Below are 17,192 nucleotides of genomic sequence, written 5' to 3' on the forward strand. Positions count from 1 at the left end.
CTTCCCCTGGAGAAGTGCAAGGGTGGCCTCTGGATCCCTTCCTGGCTGACCAGCACCACTGTCCCACTGCTGTCCACTGCCACTGTGACCCGGCCACAAAAGACCCAGCAGGAAGTCATTCTAAAGCATGGTGATGGGGACCCTCCCGGACAACACATCCCCCCAGGCATGCCGAGCCAGACCCGTGGACCTGCTCCCAAAGTCTAGGAAAGGTCAGGGCAGAAGGTCAGATTTTACCTCTCCTGGTAAGGGGCAGGTTTTACCTCTCCTGGTCCCTCTCATCCCACCTGTCATGGTTGTTGACTGGAAACTGTAGGACATGAGCAAAAAGGATGTGATGGGTCTTCCTTCCGTCACCCATTAAAGCAAAGAATGCACCGAAACACCCCCATGGCCCTCAAGCACCCTCTACAAATCAAGCTGATCTCTCTTTGCATGGAGGCTTTTAGACCTGCCCCTTCTCAAGGCAGTAGTTCACTGTCACTAGCATGTGTTGAGCACTTGCTGTATATAAGCATGGCGCATTAAAGGCACCATCTAATTGTAGTACTCAAACATAAGACAAGTCTATTTTTCAAAAGATCAAACTGAGGTTCGGTGATGTTATGTACCTTATCCAGGTTAGTTGCAGGGACTAGATGACGCTATGTACCTTATCCTGATTAGTTGCAGGGCCTAGTTCTGAACTCAGGTCTATCTCATTAAATAAGCTTAATGTGATGTACCTTAGTGGGCCACAGGATGGCTCTCTGCTTGTGAATAGACCTTCTTTGAGCTTTAAAGGAGAACTCTAATGATTAATCTCAGATTTGCAGAGCACTGACTTGGAAATGACTAAGACCTGGGTTCCAGTCCAGGTTCTGGAGATTACAGGTTGTGTGTCTTTGTGTCAAGCTGCTTCCTCACCTCTAAACTGGGATTGACAGTGCCCCTATCACTGGGTCATCATGATGATGAAAGAAAAGACATGTAGACTCTGGCTGGGTAGCTCAGTTGGTCTCTCTCTCTCTCTCTCTCGCTCGCTCGCTCCCAACCACCTATTCCTCTCTGCCTATCTAAAATTAAATTTAAAAAGATGTAAATATTTAGAACCATGCTTGGCACATAATGAACTTCCAGAAAGTAGCGGCATCTAACACCAGGGGTTAGATGTTGAGCCATTAACATATGTCATTTGATCCTCACAATAACCTGATGAATAGGTGCTGTTATGGTCCCCATTGTGCAGATGGCAACACTAAGGCTTAGAGAGAGGAAGTCACTTGTTTGAATTTGCACAGGTAATAAGGGAATGGAGACAGGCAGGGGATCAAGGAGGAACATCCCAGCCCTGTGCTACCCCCACAATCCTTACATTGTTTGTGGCAGTGCAGGTAAACAATCACATCCAGGCAGATGGACATGGCATAGTCACAGTAGATGCTGGAAGGGGAGGGAAGGTTAGACCTGCAGGATCTCTGCCTATCCCATTGTGGGAAAGGACCCAGCAGGCCAGAGGAACACACACCCAGGGGCTCCTACAACCTTCTCACCAACCCCACCTGTTTCAACCTTTGTATCACAGTCTTTCCAGACTCTATGTCCCTTACTTGGGACAAGCGTCCAATTTTATAATCCCTTGTTGCCCCCACTCCATGCGTCTGAGGCTGAACACACACCAACCTGTACCCCAGTAGTCCAGGAATGGCCACCTGACTCAGGCCTGGCAAATAAGCACATTCCACAGTTCTAGCCACAGAGACTGGTTCAGTGATGGCACTATACAGCAGGGATGGCCCTATAAACCAATAAAATTCCATTATTGCATTGATGTTAGAAATACTGCGAACGATGCTAGGAGAGCAGTGGTAAGGATGCTAGAAGTCTGGAAATGAGTGGGGCATGGCAAGAAAATGCCTGCCTGGGAACAGTCAACAGTCACGGAAGCAGAGCCAGGCGAGGATAGCAAGTGTTCAGGTCTTCCTCATTTGATCCAGCCATGCCTGACACCACTGCCCCAGCATGTTTGCAGTTCATGTGCACAAATGCTTATGTCAGCTTGAGTTTGGTTTTCTGTCACTGGTATCTGAGTCTTAACTAACTAACCCAAATTTCAGGCCACCATCCAGGGGCAGGAGTTCGAATAAGCGCTCAAGGGCCTTGACTTCAAAAGTCCCTTGAAGGATTCTATGAGCCCCATTTCCTCCCATGAGATTGGGGATGGTAATAATACCCACTGCATAGGGTTGCTGTGAAGATGAAATGGAATAGCATATTTCAAAGGCTGAACATAACCCGGTACATTTAAAAAGTACCTGATTAATGGCCCCTGTGATTATTTACTTACGATTGCCATTTTCAGCTCAAAGCCTATTGCTGTCTTGAAATAGATTGCTTTTGCCCTCAGAACATAATGAGAACGTCAACCAACGGGAACGGGGTCTTGATGGCACCACTGATCAGGTCTCCTTCATGGGGGCTAGCTGTGGCGAGAAGAGTTGAACACCAGCTTCTGAGGCCACCCCGCTGTATGCACCACCATGATTGTGCCAGGACTGAGCACACAGGGGTGCTAGTGCCAGCCTCTTCCTGTGGGACAGGGGTCTCCTGGAATGGTCCCTTTTAGCCTGGGCACTTGCAATTGATCTGACCAAAGAGTCTTAGAACTGCACTGTCTGAGACTCCTCCTGCTCAGCCTAGCTGGTCTAGGGGCTCCCACTGCCTCCTCCTGGTCCTCACGTTCCTCCTGCATATCTCATCCTGGCTTGTTGTCTGCTTCCTGGAAGACCCAAACCAACACAGGCTTCAACGTCAGACAACATTCAAATCCTACTTCTGACACCTACATTGAACCAGTCCCTCCTCCTCTCTGAGCCTCAGTTTCTCCAGCTGGGAAATGAGTACGTTGGAACATAAGCTCTCTTAAGGCTTCCTGTACTGGTCTCATCAGAGTCCATGGAGTGAATGTCCTTGGAGGACAATCAAGTCCACAAGCAATTTTGGAGTCATTGCCTCTGCTGAGACCTTTCCCAAGCCAAGTCTTGGGCAGGCCCTTCCCTTTGCTCCAACTCCGTGCCCGCCACACAGGGTTGCAATTGCCTGTTTTCTCTTCTGCCACCCAGAGGGGCACTGAATGCCTGGAGAGGGGCTGGGTTTGTTCACTTCTGCAAGATGCTCAGGCAATGTTCATGTTCAGATAAACGCTAGGCCCTGGGAAGTTTGTAAACAAAGCAACTTATTAACTACAACAAACACCATCAAGAAAGAGCACTGTAGCCACCCACAGTCCCTTTGGATCCGTGTAAATCAACACTAAGAGTCCCCATGTCAGAGAGGTATTTCCAGGTGCCAGGCTTCCTGCTAAGGGCTTTGCAGCCATGTTCCCCCTGACTCTTCCCACATGCCTTTTCAAAGGTTCCATTGCCACATCGCACTTAGTAGATGAACAACCTGCAGCTCAAAGAGGTAAAGTTCATTTTCCAAAGTCACTCAACTCAGATGAAGGAGCAAGAGCAACATTTTTTGGTTTTCGTTTTCTATTTTTTAACAGCTTTGTAGGGTGGAACTGCTGTGTCAGATGGTGGTAGTATGTAATCAGAAAGCAGTTTTCCCATCAGCAATGTATGGGGGTTGCAGCTGCTCCATATGGTGGGGCTGAGATTTGAGCGTGACTCCGGAACCCAAATAGCCACGTCTTTGGGGATTATCTCCTCTCGAACATTAGCAAACCCAAATGGGAAGTTACTCCCCTGGTTGTGCAAGAGGGAGTGTTGGGAAAAAGAGAGAAGAGGTCCTGAGCCGCTTCAAACAGGGTCCATACCCCTTACCTTCATTGTCCCCAAGAGATACTGGAAAGTCTGGGCTCCTCTTTTTCACATGCTAACACCCACATTGCTGACCCCTAGCCATTTCTCTTCTCTGAGCCTCAGGTGCAAGTAACAGGTAACAAGGAGAGATGGGGGTTCGGAACCCAGGACTGGGGATGTCCCAGCATTGGCAGTGACCTTGAAAGTGCAGATTCTGTTGCAAGTAAATATGGAGGTGCCCACAATGTGTTTGCTCACAGAGGAAAAGGTGATGCTGACACATGGAGTCCCTGATGATTTGAGCTGGGAAGGGGGAAGTTGCTTGGAAATCATCAAAATTTCCATCTCACACAATCTTGGGCTTAAGTTGAACCAACAAACAGGGGCCTCTGGCTTTGATGAATGGATTGATGGCTGGCTTAAAAGGTGGGTGGACAGATGGACTGGAAAATCAAAGGACAAATGGATGGAAGGATGGGTGAATGGATATAACTACAGAAACATGGGTGAAGGAATGGTGGGAAATGCAGGAACAGGTGGATATAGTAGAAACAGGAAGAGAAGTGCCTGGCTGGCTGGCTGCAGCTATTGACAGATGACTTCCACAGAAGGAAACATTGGCATGTGGATGAACGAGTGGATGGAAGGAAATACTGGCATACGGATGAGTAAGTTGATTGTGGAAATATTTGCATATGAGTGAATAGATGAGTGAGTAGGTGGATGGATGGATGAAAGATTGAGCAGCATGGATTGAAAGACAATTTCTCTATGAGATGGAGCCAGATCCCAATGGGAGATCTGGGCCCACGATGAACTCTCACCAGCTGAATGAGAATGTCATTCTTACCATACAGCAGGGTAGCCCAGAAGTTGTGGTGCAGGGACTCCACATAGTCGTGGGCAGAGAGGGATGCGTGGACACCCATGCTGCCACTGCAATGCCTCTTCTGGAACTGACAGTGTGAGGAGAGGTAGAGAATGAGGCCTGGTGTCACCTTCAAGGCCCCACTCCATTCCATTCCCCAACTTCAAGGGAGGAACAAAGTCGAACTACCCCACAGGTCCCACTGGCCACCCCACTCACACAGAGGCCTGAATGCTTGGTGAGTGAGTCCTGGGGCAGGTACAAACCGTGGATTCAGTGCCCGCTGGTCATCAGCAGAGAGATCAGTCCAGGAGTGATCCTCTTTCTTCATTGTGGTGTATTCCACTGCACAGGGCCCACTGCAGAGCAGATGGAGGCTGGCGATACTTAGCCCTGGAAAGTCCACCCTCCCATCTACCACCATATGGGCCACCCATTTCCCTGCCCCTCCCCTCCAGCCAGCTAGGATGCCCCAGGGCCCTGCCAAGGAGAGGCCAACACATGACCCTGGGTGCAAGAGACAGGGAACAGGTACTTTTGGGTGGTGGAGAATGGAGGTATGTGAGAGAGAAGGTGCCCCAGGAGCCAAGAAGAAGAGAATTTCAGATGGAGCTCAGAGCACAAGACCACTTACTTCACAAAGACACAAGCATGAGGCCATCCCCAGGATCCATCAGGAGAGCTTCCTTTCCCAGTATACACTAGCAAGAGGAAACACGTGCAAGCTGGGATAGTGACCAGCAGAGGGCACACAGTCCCCAATGGCCTGGTGGTTAAAAGCAGACAGACTGGTTTCAAGACCCTCTTGTCACCTGGCTACCACTGTAAGCCTCAGCTGCCCCATCTGTAAACAGAGGATCATAATATTTCTCATAGAATGGCTGAAAGGAGGCAGACAACAGATGTAAGGCACTTAGTTGAGCAGGGTTCTGGGCAAGGACTCCTGAATACATAGCTGACACAAAAGCCTTGATGAGGTGACAGGAATAATGATCAGAAGGCTCTTGGGGCCTGGCTGGTTCTGTCTGCTTCTACCGCAACTTCCATTTCAGACAAAGTCATTCACAGGCACAGATGGTACCTCCTCACCTACTATTATTGAGGGGATAAAATGCTTTTCAGCTGTGGTTGTCCCAAAAGGCTGTATGAAGAGACCTTCCTGACCAGGTAACTAACGGAGACAATATGGCTTGACACACTCACTCAGAAACATCTCTGGCTACTGACTCTATAAAATAATAGGTGAAGCCATCAGTACTACAGTGTCTGTGCTAAATGTTTTTGAGATTTGTTTGAGTTCTTTACTGCTTTCTAAGTCTTGGCAAACCTCATACAATCTAGAGAGTAACAGAATTTCAGAGTTGCAAAGGACCTTGTTCTGACCACTTGAGGGAACTCAGGCTCAGAGAGGGTAAGTGACTTACTGGAGGACACACAGCAGGTGAATGCTGACAGGGACTACACGCAGCTGGTGTGGCTCTAGCCATCCTACAGCCTCAGGTGAAAGATAGAGGATCTAGAACCAGACAGACTGAATGGGAGCCTACATTCTCTGGGAGGCCTGGATCTGGTTTTGCCTTTGAGACCAGTAAAGGAGGAGAAAAGATAGTCACAAAAAGGAAAATCCAAAGGGACCAATATGCAAAGAGGAAAAAGTTCAGCTTCTGTAGGAAATGAAGAAATAGCAATGAAAACAAGCTTGATTGCTCCTGGAAAATGCATAAGAATTAAAATAAAACACACACAATAATACCAGTGAGCGTGAAGATGTGGTAAAGCACAATTTTATATATTGTTGATGGGTAAGCCAAAACTCATCTCATACTCATACCATTCTATCACCCCCTCTCTCAATATCTGTCTGTCTGTCTGTCTGTCTCTCTCTGTGTGTTGGGAATAAATGCTGTTCAAGAAGAGTCTTGGATTATAGACTCCTAAATAACCTTGAGAAGCAAGTTGAACATGACAGGGACGGCGTTTATGACCCTTCTCCTGATCACCACTCCATCCACCCCCTTATCACTCACCTTGCTGACCCACGATTTAGTCACACAGAGAAATCTGCAGATCCCTGTGGCCGCTGGTCTCTCATCTCAGGACTTTCCTTGAGCTGCTGCTCATTCCTGCTTTTCCTCCCCACCCCCTTCCAGGGCTCACCCCTTCTCACTTTTTCGGTCTCAGCAAGGACACCCGCTCCTGCAGGAAGCCCCAGCCAGAGGTGGTGGAGGGGCCCCTCCTCTGTGCCCCCTCAGACTCTGCAGTGTAACATCCTGCTCACTTTTCTGTCTTCCCCTCCACACTGTCACCTTAGGGACATGGACTAAGCAATTAAGTGATTGTTTCAAAATATAATACTCCCTGAGAGTCCACCCCAGGGCAAGAACGGTTTCTCTTCATGTCTGTATCTCCAGGGCTTAGCACAGTGCCTGGCATAAAGGAGGGGCTCAGTATATAGGTTCCTAAATGGGGGTTGCATGAATGCATGAATGGCTCTCATTTACCACCTGGCACGGACATCTCTAAATTCTCCATTAACAAGGCACTCCCAGTATTATGGAAGGCCTATGGAAACCCATCCCTTTTAGAAGTTAACAGCAATACCTGGAAATTTAGCAGAGGGGTGTGAAGATCAGGGGGCTGAGGATTCAGATACCAAAGGCCAAATCCAGAGCCCTTCCCTTCATGAAGTTCTGGCCAGCAGCCCTAGGCAGGCAGGGTATGAAGGTCATGGAAAGGGCTCTTTTTCCTCCAGTAAAGGGGAGTGAGCACCCAGGACAGAGGTGGTCAACCCAGGGCAGGCAGGTCTCTCTGCCTTCCCTTGCCTAGTACAGATGTGACTAATCAATCCATGCACTCTTTCCCAAGAAGCCAAATCACAGCTGCAGAATCTTTCACAACATGGTCCTCCTGGCAGCCAGCTGCACCAACTGGAGTTGCAACCCGTTTCCGTCCCTGACCAGCCTCCAGGTTGGGGGTTTGGCTGTGCAGTCAGAACTCTAGGGGTGACGCTGGCGGGAGGCTCCTCTGTACAAGCACTCAGGCCATGAGCCTCCCACAACACATACAATCAGCCACCAAGAGGAGCTTGTGAAGCCACTTCTCCCCTTTAGTGGTTGCCTCAATGTGAGTTTTCATTGGGAGCCCATATTGGTTCTATGAAGTGCTGGTCTCGCTGCATTTAGAAGAGGGCTTGGCTCACAGAAGGCACTTACTTCCTCAACACTTGTTTTGGGGGCATTTACCTGACGCTAGGCTCTCCCAGACACTGGGTCCATAATACAGATGCAGTTGCCTGTCCTCATGGAGTTCGGTCAAAAAGGGAAGACAAACAACAGTCATTAGATATGAAAGTAAAATATCCAAGAATACTAGTAATTAAAGATGGTGATAACAGTTGTGAAGAAAAAACCAGGTGATATGAAAGAGAAATTGGGTGAGGGTTGCAATTTCCAATTGGCAAGGGGAAGACCTGAGTATAACAAGGAACCAGTCATGGAAGATGCGGGATAGAACCAGGTGCAGGATGAGCAAAGGCACTGGGGTAGAAAAGAGTCTGGCGGGTCTGAGGAGCAGAAAAGAGAGCAGAGATGGCTGGGAGGCACGTGCTCTCACAGAGCACAGGGAGGAGCACGGACTGTCCGGGGGATTACCTCAGCCTGGACCCTGTGCTCTGAACTCACATGTTCTACATCAGCTGCTCCAGGTCCTGGACTTTAAGGCTGGGACCCACAATAGGTGGGAAGCTCTGGCCCACCTTCATGAAGAGAGCCACGATCTTGTTGCTGAGCAGGAAGCCAGCCAACGTCCATGCAGAACACAACCCTCCACAGCCGCTGCAGGGACACAATGGCATGCTCATGCCCTGTCCTGCGCATGCTCCCCAGCATCCCACTCAGTAAGAGGTTCACTCACACAGGCATCTGGGAGAGCCAGGGCTGCCCAGAATCACAGATTTGTGACAGCATCATAGGAATAACAAAGGGAAGCACCATGAGCCTCTTGTCTATTGTCTTGAGGCCTCTGACCACAGGGTTTGGACAATAGCCTCATCCCACCCATCTTTGGGGAACACTGCAGGCCAGGGCTAGGAGTGGGATGTTGTGTATCTGGGCACCCAGTTTGCTCCCAGGTGGCAGAGGTCAGGGCTCGAATGCTACTGCCCGTTTAGGAGACCAAACATGGTCCCAACCGGGAAGAAGGTGGTCACAGGCTGCTTCTGGAGGAAGCTGTTTTGAGGCCAGCATTTGCCTATCAGACCTGAAGGGAGTGGAAGCCGACCTGGAGGAAAAGGACCCAGTTGATGGGCAATGGTTTCCTGCCCAACCAAGCCCTGGACAGTCGATGAGGGGGCCCTAATGGCAAGGCTCTTCTTACTGTGCCCACCACAGGGGTGGAGCGGCTGGGGTGGAGCCAGGACGAACACCCCACTAAAGGCAGGCCTTCCTGGCAGTGGTGCTGGGCCCTTGAATGGAAGTAAGGAAGCTCTGCTTGGGCACAGCCTCGAAGATGAGACATGGGGGAGAGGGCAATAGTGCCTCCTAGCAGGTGGGCGTACTTAGTGCAGGGCCTCTGCTCACCTTTGGGGTGTTGTGGTGAGGAGGACTGCAGCCATGCAGACTTTAGCTTCTCTCATAGTGACTGGTGCAGGGAACCCCACTTGTTTCCACTGTAGTGCTGAGGTCTCCAACTTTGCAGCAAACATCTGGGGTAGAGGCTCAGCTCCAAAGCCCACAGGTGCTGCTGAAACCGCCAAACTGCAGGGCCAGAGCCACTGTTGTCTGAACTTGAACAGTGATGCCACCCGATGGGTCAGTATTGGTCACAGAATTGTGTTTCTCAGCAGCTGCAAGGCACCCTGCACAACAGAGCTGTTTGTCTCTTAGGCAGGAAGTAGTCAGTGGTGGGTGAGCCAGAAAGACCAACTTGAACCAGTTTGAGTCCAGATGGCAGGGAGCTGACCCCCAAAGGATCTCACCCCTCATTAGAATCGAATGTCTGTGCTCCATGACACACCCAGCGGCTCCATGACCATTGGCAGTCAGCAAGACAATGATCAAAGGGATCCACGAATGAGGAGAAAAGATGTGGAACCCTGATTTGGGGGCGGGGGTGGGGGGACTGCCACCCCTTTCCCAGAAAGACCAGGAAGTGTCCTTCTTATTTGCCTGGACCACCGCTTCATGTCAAGCCTCCTCTTGAATATACCAGGTTTCAGAGTCCCAACTCCCTCTTCTCCATTCTCTGGCCAGTGAACAGGCTGAGCCCTGACCCTCTCAGTTTTCAGGATTGTCTTCAAGAACCTCTCAGGCCTCAGGCCCTGCTTTGGGATTCAAACAAAGGGTTTAGTGCTTCAGTCAGAACTCCGTTGATGGCTCAACCATCTTGTGGCCAAGCTATGGCAGGCCCCTAACAGCAAGGCTGTTCCTTGCTGTGCCCACAGCAGAGGGGGTTGCTGCTGGGGTTGGGGGCCGACAGACGCCCCACTAGAGGCCACCCAGATGGCCCTGGTGCTGGGCCCTGGGCTGGAAGAAAGCTGGCTCTGCTTGGGTGCACCTCTGAGGACAGGACTTCAGGGCTTTCTTAGGGCTGGGGCCCTCGATGCTGGTCATGATGGCAGCATCCTGGTGAGAGCGCTTTCTGGTGTTCCTGCCAGAAGCCCCCCCAGAGCTGAGAGTGGCTGGGCCAGAGGGAGTGCTGGGGCCCTCGGTGCTGGTCACTATGGCAGTGCCCTTGTGCTTCTTGGCTTTCTTGCCGAAAGCCCTCCCAGAGCTGCGAGTGGCTGGGCCAGAGGGAGTGCTGGGGCCCTCGGTGCTGGTCTCTATGAGAGTGCTCTTGCGCTTTCGGGTCTTCCTGCAAGAAGATTCCCCAGAGCTGGGAGTGGCTGAGACAGAGGGAGTGCTGGGGCCCTTGGTGCTGGGCAGGATGGCAGTGCCTTTGCACCTTCGAGTCTTCCTGCCCAAAGCTTTTCCAGAGCTGAGAGTGGCTGAGACAGAGGGAGTGCTGGGACCCTTGGTGCTGGGCACGATGGCAGTGCCTTTGCACCTTCGAGTCTTCCTGCCCAAAGCTTTTCCAGAGCTGAGAGTGGCTGAGACAGAGGGAGTGCTGGGGCCCTTGGTGCTGGTCTCTATGGCAGTGCCCTTGTGCTTCTTGGTTTTCTTGCCCGAAGCCCCCCCAGAGCTGCGAGTGGCTGGGCCAGAGGGAGTGCTGGGGCCCTCGGTGCTGGTCTCTATGGCAGTGCCCTTGTGCTTCTTGGTTTTCTTGCCCGAATTTCCCCCAGAGCTGAGAGTGTCTGGGCCAGAGGTAGTGCTGGGGCCCTCAGTGCTGGTCTCTATGGCAGTGCGCTTGCGCTTTTGGGTCTTCCTGCCCAAAGCTTCCCCAGAGCTGGGAGGAGCTGAGACAGAGGGAGTGCTGGGGCCTTCGGTGCTGGTCACTATGGCAGTGTCCATGTGCTCCTTGATTTTCTTGCACGAAGGCCCCCCAGAGCTGCGAGTGGCTGGGCCAGAGGAAGTGCTGGGGCCCTCGGTGCTGGTCTCTATGGCAGTGCCCTTGTGCTTTCGGGTCTTCCTGCCCAAAGCTTCCCCAGAGCTGGGAGTAGCTGAGACAGAGGGAGTGCTGGGGCCCTCGGTGCTGGTCACTATGGTAGGGCCCTTGTGCTTCATGAAATTCTTGCAAGAAGGCCCCGCAGAGCTGCGAGTGGCTGGGCCAGAGCGAGGGCTGGGGCCCTCAGTGCTGGTCTCTATGGCAGTGCCCTTGCGCTTTCGGGTCTTCCTGCCCAAAGCTTCCCCAGAGCTGGAAGTGGCTGAACTGGAGAGGACTACACCTGGGGTGGCAGGAACGCCTGCCCCGGTGCTGGCATGGGTACTCAAGGGGGAAGTTGTGGATAATGAGGCCCCAACCGGGGCCTCTGGGGTGTTGCACGAGTCTGTCTGGCCTGGAGCAGAGGTTGGGGCCTGGGCTGGGGCTGGAGCTGCCTGATTTCCACCATTAGAGCCAGGGCGAGCCGCGGACAGCTGAGCACAGATAGTTGGGGTGGTGACAATGGGGCTCACCTCCTTGTCAGAGGCAGTCTGGGGAGCCAAGCCTGGGGATGTGCTGGTTGAGGGGCCCGCACCAAATGCAGAAGGGACTGGCACGTTGGTGGAGGGAGGGGTACTAGCAATGGTGACAGGAGCAGTACTGGCAGCAGGGAGGAGGGAAGAACACTGAGGCTCTGGAGCACAGCAGCCTGAGATGGCCTCAGTCTCACCCCGCAAAGCAGCGTTGATGCTCTGGAGCACGGACTCCTTCTCTTCATGCAGGTGCTTGGCCGGGACACACAAGCTCAGGTGAGGAGGTGATGGCAGCCTCAGAGGCTCCCCTCGCCTGTGTGGCAGAAGAGCCACCTTGAGCCTTCTGAACCTGGAACTGTCGCTGGCTAGTGAGCGGTTCCTCGGCGATCCTTTCTGGCCTCTGGTGCCATCTTGGCCCTTTCCCTGCAGCCTCTCCCTCTGGGGAAGCAGGGCAGCTGAGGAGGGAGCCTGCGGGCCCTGCTGGCTCACTGTCTTTAAGGCCCCTGGCGGCCGCCTGGCTGGGCAAGTGGGCTTGTGAAAAGCAAAACTCGGCTCCTTGCATGCGCAGGTGGATACCATCCTCCTCTGCACTGGAGGGAAACCGTGAGTGGAGCTGTAGGAGCTAGTGATGGCCTTTCTACTGATGCAGCTCATCAGGAAGGCCTGGGGTTCCCTGTGGCTTGAGTCTGCTGGCACCCGAGAGAAGACGATTCTCCGCGGAGGCCCAGGCCTGGGAAGCAGGGAAGAGATGCCCCTCTGGACCTCCACGGGCCTAAAGGCACACCTTGCTTCCACAGGGCCATCAGGGCCCCAACTTGGAGTGGAGCTGTAGGAGCTCCTGATGGCATTGCTAGTGGTACAGGAACTCATCATGAAGTCCTGGGGTACCCTGTGGCTTGCGTCTGCTGGCACCCTAGACAAGGCGATTCTCCGCAGAGGCCAAGGCCTGGGAACCAGGGACAAAACATGTCGCTGGACCCCCACAGGCCCAAAGGAAGACCTTGCTTCCACAGGGCCATCAAGGCCCCAACTTGGAGAGGAGCTGTAGCACCTCCTGATGGCATTATTAGTTGTGCAGGAACTCATCAGGAAGGCCTGGGGTTCCCTGTGGATTGAGTCTGCTGGCACCCGAGAGAAGGCGATTCTCCGCGGAGGCCAAGGCCTGGGAACCCGGGACAAAACTTGTCGCTGGACCCCCACAGGCCTAAAGGCAGACCTTGCTTCCCCAGGGCCATCAGGGCCCCAACTGTGAGTAGAGCTGTAGGAGCTCCTGATGGCATTAGTAGTGGTGCAGGAACTCATCAGGAAGGCCTGGGGTTCCCTGTGGATTGAGTCTGCTGGCACCCGAGAGAAGGCGATTCTCCGCGGAGGCCCAGGCCTGGGAAGCAGGGAAGAGATGCCCCCCTGGACCCCCATGGGCCTAAAGGCAGACCTTGCTTCCCCAGGGCCATCAGGGCCCCAACTGTGAGTAGAGCTGTAGGAGCTCCTGATGGCATTAGTAGTGGTGCAGGAACTCATCAGGAAGGCCTGGGGTTCCCTGTGTCTTGCGTCTGCTGGCACCCGAGAGAAGGCGATTCTCCGCAGAGGCAAAATTTTGGGAACCACGGACAAGACACGCCGCTGGACCCCCATGGGCCTAAAGGCAGACCTTGCTTCCCCAGGGCCATCAGGGCACCGGAGGCAGGGAGGCCCATGCACAGCCTGCCTGGGCAAAGCTAAGGGCACTGGGAGTGTAGGAGCTGGTGTAGGTGCAGGTGCAGGCTCAGGCTCACGTGCAGGCTCAGGCCCAGGTGTAGGCTCAGGCTCAGGCCCAGGTGCAGGCTCAGGTGCAGGCCCAGGTCCAGGCTCAGGTGCAGGCTCAGGCTCAGGCGCAGGCACAGCTGCCCAGGGCAGGAGAAGGCGCCAGAGCCTGCCCAGGTAAGCGCCCATTGGGCTCTTGGAAGAGGGCTGGCCTCTAACAGAGAGTCAGTGAGCAACTTCAGCAGCCAAAACTGGTCAACACGAAGAACTAACAGTTAAGTAACAGTTAAGCCTGTTGCCAGGGAAACACTTGGAACACTGACAGGGGCTCAAGGAAGGAGCTCGCACAATTCTGGGGGAGGGGCACGCGCGCAGGTTTGATCTGCTGCACGTGGGCGGTGTGGGCTTCATGGCCTTGAGCATATTGACAGGCAGAGGCCCCTGCTTCCTGGCTGCCCTGCTGGCCTAGGGGGAGTATCTGTGTAGCGCTAAAGAGGGGTAGGGTTCTATCAAGGGGAGCAGGACCCAGCTGTCCACACAGGTGGCAGTTTTCCAGGATCAGCCTTGGGCTGCTATCTACAGCACAAGTGCAAAAGGAAGCGCTTTGGTTTCTGGGAATCTTGGCTAGCGTTGGTCAGGTGTCGGAGCAGCGCATGCGCAGAGCCGAGCTCTGCTTTCCAGGACCCTTAGAGATCCTGGCCAGGGGTGGACCCCTGCAAGTGCAGAGTGGGGCGCTGCAATCCCCAAATTATTTGCGTTCTGGACTGGTGTCCCCAGGGCATGCAGAGAGGGGGGCTCGGCTTTCCTAAAACACTGCATTCCTGGGTAGCTGTCCACCAGAGCATGGGCAAAAAAGCATATTTTTCTGAGTGGTTGACTCTTATGGATCAGTTTTCGAAAGTGGTTATATGTACAGCTGACCCTTGAAGAACATGGGGGAGGGGTCAAAAACACAATATAACTTGGATTCTCCCAAAACTTAACTAGGAGTAGCCTACTGTTGACCAGAAGAAGCTATACTGATAACACAAATGGATCATTACATTATTTTTTAAATATATTGTATTGATTTTTTTACAGAGAGGGATAGACAGTTGGAAACATCGATGAGAGAGAAACATCGATCAGCTGCCTCCTGCACACCCCCTACTGGGGGTGTGCCCGCAACCAAGGTACATGCCCTTGACCGGAATTGAACCTGGGACCCTTCAGTCCGCAGGCCTACTCTTTATCCTCTCAGCCAAACCGGTCAGGGTTGGATGATTAAATTATTTTGTGCAATATATACTGTATTCTGAAAATAAGGTAAGCTAGAGGAGATAAATGTTAGTGAGAAAAATCATAAGAGAAAATAAATACACTTACAATACTGTACATATTTATTGAAAAAATCCATGTATCACTGGATCTACACAGTTCAAACCCATGTTGTTCAAAGATGAACTACACATCTACTACTAAGGAAAAGTCTCTAGATTACATCTCAAAATATTATTTGTGCTGTTTGTGCCCTTTGGCCATAAGCCAGCAAGGACAGACCATAGAAGATTATGTCATTTGAAGTATTTTTTTTCTCTGTGTGGTTCTGTCACCAACTTCACTTACTCTTAGTTTCAAATGTTTCTGTATAGTTTTTATTTTTTAAATAAATTGCTTTAAAGTGGATTTAAAAATTTGTGGAATTTGACCTAATTCCAGAGTCAAAACCATCAAAAAAGTTACATTCAGGGAAAGGAAGCATCTTTCTCTGTCTCACCTCTGTTTATTTTTGTTTGTTTGTTTTAATTTCTTTATTGATTAAGGTATCACATATTTGTCCTCATCCCCCCCCTTCCCATCCCACACCCCTCTCCACACATGCCCCAACCCCCTGTTGTCCTTAACCGCTGGTTAGGCTCATATGCTTGCACACAAGTCCTTTGGTTGATCTCTCCCCTTTACCCCCACCTTCCCCTCCCCTCCCTCTGAGGCCGGACAGTCTGATCCATGCCTCCTTGTCTCCGGGTCTGTTCTTGTTCATCAGGCTACGTTGTTCATTATTTCCCCTAGATGAGTGAGATCATGTGCTATTAGAAATACACGTATAAGAACCAAAAATGAGACAAGCAATAATGGTTATGCTGACAGGCAAATGAATCAGTCTGTAGTGACTTTCTTTCTGGGCCAACAGTTCTTTTGAGACCCAATTTCAATGTCAAACAGTTCCTTATGTGTACATGTCAGCCATGACATTTCACTTCTGGATGGTGGAGAAATGGTGGTAATGCAGGTCCAACCCTCTCTGCTTTGGTCCTGGGCAACCTGTAGTGACGCACAGCTGTTAACTGCTAGTATGGCAAGGTGACGTCAGCCTCTTCCATCTCTGGACTGCTTCTCTTCTGTCTTCATGGCTGGAGTCGTCCTGTTGATTCCTCTCTGTTGCTGGAATCCACATGGTCTCAGAGTTGTTTACTGAAAATATACAAACATATTCTCGACCAAAAGTTAATAAAGGAATATTTTCTATAAATTTGACTTGGGATCCTATTTCATTTTCTGCCCAAATGATTTTCCTCTGGCTTGTTTTGACACCTTGTGTGTTTTTCATGGGTGTCTTGCTTTTAGCCTTACGATTAATTTTCTAAAGTATTAATTTTCTAGATGTAATTACTTACAGGATATTTTTTCCATACATGATATTCTTCTATTATCCTCCCATTTTTTGATTTAAATATTGTCACCTCTGTTTATATTAATATTTCTTGTTTTAACACACAAAGGGACATAAGATGCACACTTTTTGGACTTTGTGGGGTTTTTTAATATTGGGTAAGACTGAATTGACCTGCTTTTAACTGAAGGACATAGGATTTTGTTGAACAATACATGTTTCTGTAGTAATTTTAAGAACGGCTAACTTTGCAATCCATTTTCTGCATTCTGTCTATATACTTCTGTGCATGTAAGGTATACACAGGGGTCTGGAAGGAAACACGGCAAACTGATGATGGCAGTGCTATTTCTAGGGAGGCAAGTTGGGATTGAGGACAGTCAAAGCCAAATTTAACGTTCTCTGTAATATTTTAATATTTTCTTAGAGGGAAAGTTGATTTGTATGATACTTGTGTAACTAAAATCTCAATTTTTATGTTGTTATAAAAGCTAAGCCATAAGTGACCTGTAGCTGATGGACATCTAAGTTCATTGTAACTCCAGGTAGCAGGGAGGGGCAAGGGCCTCGGACAGGTCACCTGTGTGCTGCTGCTGCAGTGACTCTTCAGGAAGATGTCCTGCAGTCCAGAGGGCAGCTCTGGGAGGACTGAGAGACAAAGAGGCAGGAGGGAGCCAAGGAGCCTGCATCATCCATGGTCAGGCCCTGCACTGAGCTTTGGAGGGCTGTTGGGCTGGGAGTCAGGAAGCCGAGTTTTTTTTGTTTTTTTTTTTAATCTCTGTTCCTGCAATCAGCAAGTCCCTCTCAAGGCCTCTGGTTCCTCTCTGTAAAGTGCAAGGGGCAGGGGTCTCACTTTCTGCCTCCTGGAGCCTCTTCAGAGGTCAACCCATTATTAAAATTAATGTCTCATTGATGAAATAAAACACACATATGTGCACACACTCAGGAATAGATGTAAAACTGGTGAAAAGCCTAACAAAGTCTGTAATCTAGTTAGTTCTGGTTTCATAATGCACTACAGTCCTACACTTCCACTGGGGAAGCCCGGGTTATGGAGACACAGGACCTCTATATTGTTTTTGCAACTTCTTGAGAACTTA

General features: G+C 51.0%; 2 long non-coding RNA genes across 2 annotated transcripts; both read right to left on the bottom strand.

Annotated features, from left to right (window-relative positions):
- Nucleotides 1–10: 10 nt before the first annotated feature.
- Nucleotides 11–5,006, bottom strand: LOC129151277 (uncharacterized). The gene is made up of 6 exons (XR_008558005.1): nucleotides 4,920–5,006; nucleotides 4,636–4,741; nucleotides 2,327–2,462; nucleotides 1,663–1,777; nucleotides 1,355–1,422; nucleotides 11–310 (listed from the first exon to the last, which is right to left on the bottom strand). It is a non-coding gene; the product is annotated as an uncharacterized LOC129151277 (long non-coding RNA).
- A 401-nt stretch (nucleotides 5,007–5,407) lies between these two features.
- On the bottom strand, nucleotides 5,408–10,207 carry LOC129151278 (uncharacterized). The gene is made up of 4 exons (XR_008558006.1): nucleotides 9,231–10,207; nucleotides 8,334–8,486; nucleotides 7,896–7,945; nucleotides 5,408–5,419 (listed from the first exon to the last, which is right to left on the bottom strand). It is a non-coding gene; the product is annotated as an uncharacterized LOC129151278 (long non-coding RNA).
- Nucleotides 10,208–17,192: the final 6,985 nt, after the last annotated feature.

The sequence above is a fragment of the Eptesicus fuscus genome, chromosome 13 (genome assembly GCF_027574615.1).
Source record: "Eptesicus fuscus isolate TK198812 chromosome 13, DD_ASM_mEF_20220401, whole genome shotgun sequence".
NCBI lineage: Eukaryota > Metazoa > Chordata > Mammalia > Chiroptera > Vespertilionidae > Eptesicus > Eptesicus fuscus.